Here is a 5,173-nt window from a genome sequence, read left to right as displayed (position 1 = left end):
AACGTTGCCTACCCTAGCTTTAAGCTATTTACCAAGCCATTTATCAATTATCCAGTACATAGTAGTCAAGTCCACTGGTAACATTTTGCTGGCGGCCCACCACAGTGGGAAGAAAAATCACAGAAAACCAAGCAATCCACAATCAGTCATTTCATCCACTTGATTATTTTGTTTGAAGACTGAGTTACAAGACAAAAGGCCAATCTAAGTGATCAAACACAACTTGGTTCCCTGACAGTGTACTGCTCATATCATCTACCAAGTGACCAGAGGTGACAACAATGTGATGGAACAGAGATTCTCTCCTGCGAATCCACTAGAAATTAACATTATGTTAAATAGAAACGGAAAATGTTTGTTCCCCAAAAAGTTGTTATAAAGTTGATAACATTAAGGCTAGCTTTTGGACTCCTGTTAACATAAGAATCAAGGTTAGCTCTAGCCCATTAACAAATGCAGACAACTAACTCTAGTTACAACTATCAAATCAGCTACTTATAATAGCAGATTGTTGACATGAGACAAGAGGAGATCCTGTCAATCCTGTCTTCATCCTCGGCCTCAGCAGGTGATCTGCTGGTTTTGCACACTTTGGAATAGTTCTGCTAGTGGGCTATTATGGCTGTTTGTTATTTTACTGCTGGCAAACTTTGATTGACCGACATGTTTATGTTGTGTAACTGGCTTTTTTGTTTAAAATCGGCCTCATGAGTGCTGGGCCAATCCTCAAAATGCCTCAAAGATCGGCCGACCACTGGTTTCTAACAACAAAATGTGTTCTTTCAGCGTTATCAACTCTTAACAAGATTCTTCAAGAAAATAAACATATTGATTATTTACAGTCCATAGTTTAGAGGGACAAGCTGTAGGCAATCTCTGTTTTGCTCAGTGTCTGCTTATGCATCTAATATTTATACTGAAATAAATACAATTACATTAATTAAAATCCTTCTGTAGATATGAAGGTTGCTTAACCACCCAAAGTCACACGAATGCCACACACAAGTTAAAATTTGAGATGGCGGCTACTTTGCTGAACTTGTTAGCAGGAGCATGACTTTGGCAAGGTTTTTATTTCACGATAACTGGATTTAGCTACTGCCTCATGTTATATAAAACAATAAGGCTTTAGCATTAAAGCTTTAGCTAAGGCTAGTAGTGGCTATGTCACCTGCTAGCTAACATTTGATATAGTGTCTGCATCTTGCTTTAGGTGTAGTTGTCTGTCTCTGTGACACAAAGTGCAGTTAATGCAGATTGGGCCAATAAAGCCAGAGTGCAGTAACTACCCAGCTAAGGTAGTAATGTTATTACTATGATTTGTCTTGGGTTTTAGCTGTTTTGTCATAAATGCAACTGCAGTGTGCTGTTTTCATGGAAATTACATTTCTATGGCATAATAATATCCCATGTGGTAACAGATGCCAAAAAATCTGATTTCAGTCTTAACTTGATTTTGACTAACTTGTTTTGGCTTTTAGGGCATTATGTTCCTATGGAGAACAGATTAACCCTGGTTAAAGTCAACCCACCCTGAAGGGTTTCTCATGTTCACACATACTGTACTCTCCAGGGAGGTCTTGGAACAAGATGGATGTAACTTGAAGCTCTGTGCCGGGGCCCTCAAACCCCCGAGGCCGTCTAACCTCTGCTCCGCTGCTCTCCGCTCTGCTCGGCTCTGGTCTGTGTGTTTTCACTCTCTTACTCTCCCCTGATTTCCTGGGCTTATTGAGTCATGATTGCACACCAGCGCCCAGTGACAAAGGGTGTCAGTTGGCTGTCAGGCATTCAGGAGGCTACAGCTGAATCAACACTATGCGCAGAAAACGTCTCACCCAGACAGACACACATCTACACTTTAGGAGGTATACATAGAATAGAAGAAAAGCTAAAGGAAAATATGGCTTCAAAAATATAGAGAGATATTTACCACCTCTTATGGACATCATGGAAACATAACCGGAGGCAAACTGACGATGAAAGATGAAATGACATCAGAAGCTGGCTGAGGATACTCTATCTGGCCGCTTTTCTCCTCAGCAGACGGGCCCATACATCTCTGTGACGCACTGCATGAGTTAAAAATATTAGCTCTTTTTCCTGTTCTCTTTTTTCTCCTCATTCCATTCCCTTCCCTTTCACTCCCTCCAGTTCATGACACTGGAAGCGTGCCAAGCAAAATGTTGACCCTGATTCCCTGGCGCCAGTCGTGATGAAGCCAGTTCTGCAGGGCCACGGTTCTGGCCATAAGCAGTGCTAAGCTATGATTGGCTGTCAAGAGCCAACAGGTAGCATACCTTAGAGAATTTGCTGAGGCTCTAGGGCAAAATTTGCCAATCAAAGAAAATTTACAGAAGTCTCGTCTTAGGCTCGACAAAAGCTTTTTCTGATTATACTTTTGAAATGACTTCCGCACTGTCTGTCCCTGAGTCTCCAAGGAGACGGTCCAACAGGATTTATCTTCAAAGAGGTTTGACATGTCTAATGTGCCTGCTGGTCAGTCATCAAGGGGTCAAGCTATTCTCAGAACCTCCAGTGGAAAAAAATAATTCAGCATGGAAGACACCAAATGAGCCCATTCAACCTCCTTTCATTCAACAAAATTCAAGTAAAAACCATTCACAAAACAGCAAAAAATAAACATTCAACATATTTTACACGCATGTTCACAGAGAAGTACCCAGGCACTCTAAGTATGGATTGAAATAAACTATCTTAACCATTGATTTCTCTCCACTGGTTTTGTATCAGACCAAGCTCTCTTCATTCGTGGGTAACTGGTCACCACAGCACCCCAAATGCCAGCAGGCTACAGGCCAAACTGCCTGCAGCTGGGAGAATGGTACTGTGTGACATCACATCCTGTCATTGTGTTGAGAACGCAGAGCTGAACCGATGAGAGTGGGCCAGTAACATCCCAATCAAGTCTCTGACTGCCTTCATTCCACCAAGAAACACAGAACATACAATTAGAGGAAAAGAACAAGAAGAACAGTCCGGATGTATGAGTCATACGAGAGAATACAACCAGTTGCTTCTGTCGTGGTTTGGTGAACACTGATAAAAAATATATATATTTTGACAATGAAACAATTTTATCTCTATGCAAAAAGCTGATAATATTGGTAATGTAATTAGCAGAGGGCTAGCTGATGACCCATTTTAACCTGCTCTCCCTGCTCTCACATTTCTGTTGATAAAGCTTCTTGGTTTGGTTTTTACACAATGTGCAGTGCCTTGTAGTTGCTTCTCAACTAGACGTTTTAACGAACTGCCATTTAAAGCCCCCCTCCAGCCAGTTTTAACTGCCGTTTTTGGTGAACGTTCTTTCTCAAACACAGAATGGGGGTGTGGTTAATAGTCGGACATAATACCGTGACAACCAAAAACTGACCGGGTGGAGTGTTCACTAACGATATGCTGTGTTAACATCACTACACTGTAAAGTTTAGTACACTTTACTGTCTGGCAGTTACTTACCCATGATAGAAACTAATGTGCGAGTATCAGCTGTTCATGTCAAAATACACAGGAGGGGGGCTTTAACTTTGAGCTAGTGATGTGCGATTCATGAGTGAATTGTTTGAAATGAATGACTCTTCTTACTGACTCGGGAGTCACAAGTCCTCATCTCCACTATCTTGTTCACTGACTCCCCCCTTTCTACCTGCTAGTTAATTAATGTATTAACCTAGCTCTGTGAGAGAAGCAGCCACTTTTTATTTTATTTCTTGTTTATGTGACAGGGACAAATGCATGAGACATTGCTTTATAAAGTATACAAAGTGGATGCCATGCATACAGGTTTCTAGCCATTAACCTCTCGCTGCCCTGAGCTGAAGGTCTCTTGGGTTGCACGAAATCACTCACTCACAAATTCCATGCTGCAGTCAGTAACCGCCCATTTACTATTACTCGATTCTGGTTGATCAATCATGAAATACAACAATCAGTGATTTCTTATTGGCAGACTATGGTGCTATGGATGCAGTTCTGATCATAGATCTTAAATGGTGGATAGTTTTTTGAGCATCATAACTCCCACAAAATGACTGATCAAAAACATCAGAATTTTGATCAGTTTGGTTGAATAACATTTGGAACAAGTGTAGAATAGCTGCAAGATTAAATGATCCCATTCAGGTTAGCAGAGGGCTAAACTGGAAGAGCCAGCTGATGTTTCTGTTGCACGTGTCTATGGGGGCTGGGGCTGGTGGGGGATTGACCAAGCTCTTGGTGACTCGAGTGACTTGAAAATCGATGCTCCTTTGTGAGTGACTCATACAAACTTGAGTCAGTTAAAAGTGTTGAACCTCCCATCTCTACTTAAAGCCAAGAGCCATTGATTCTTTGACCTTTCTACAGCGCATTGAAAATATTTATTTTCCTGTGCATTTTTCTGAAATGCACTGCTATGCAGGAAGAGAAAGTTGCTGTGACAGTTACTGAGCTGTATTTCGTCAAAATATTACCTTTATCTTGTATAATCATGAAGCCAGAGTGATAAATGTATTTATTCGTTTAGGAGATAAAAGTGTTTGAAGAAGCATAGTTGTATGTATGCATTTATGTAATGAGTATGTTTGTCATTTCATAGTTTGCCCACCAGAGAGCACTGACATGTTTATTTTTCAACTGTAAAATATCCCACTTATTATATGTCTTGGTTGTAACACTAAATGTTTGTTAAGTTAATTTTACTATTAAGTGGGAAACCTGACTTGCAGCCAGGGCACAAGAGGATCAGGAGAAACATGCAAGGATCAGACAAACACATGTAGAAAAACAAAAAGTGTGACCAGTATTAACACCCTAAAACATAAAACTATCTCTAAAATGCTTGGTTACGTTAGATAATTAAGCAGGGTTATTGCACAGGGAATTGCAGAGTTCCTTGCTGTTTTTTTTTTTTTTTCCGGAGACTGCAAAATCGATTGTGAAAATGATTAGAGTAGGTTTTCTATATTTTTTAAAAATTTCTTTCTGTAGATGACCATGTGGTTTCTTACATAAGCCTTATTGGGACCTGATCATTCTTGTTTGCATGACACTATAATAAACTTTATTTATTCAGTCAATGAAAGGAATCCTTAAAGTGGCCATGAACAATATTTTTATGGAGCTTTATTGTAAGTTTCAGCTCATTGCTTAACTGTCTGGCCCACAACTTGAA

The sequence above is a fragment of the Micropterus dolomieu genome, linkage group LG15, assembly GCF_021292245.1.
Source record: "Micropterus dolomieu isolate WLL.071019.BEF.003 ecotype Adirondacks linkage group LG15, ASM2129224v1, whole genome shotgun sequence".
NCBI lineage: Eukaryota > Metazoa > Chordata > Actinopteri > Centrarchiformes > Centrarchidae > Micropterus > Micropterus dolomieu.
This window is presented reverse-complemented; position numbering follows the sequence as displayed.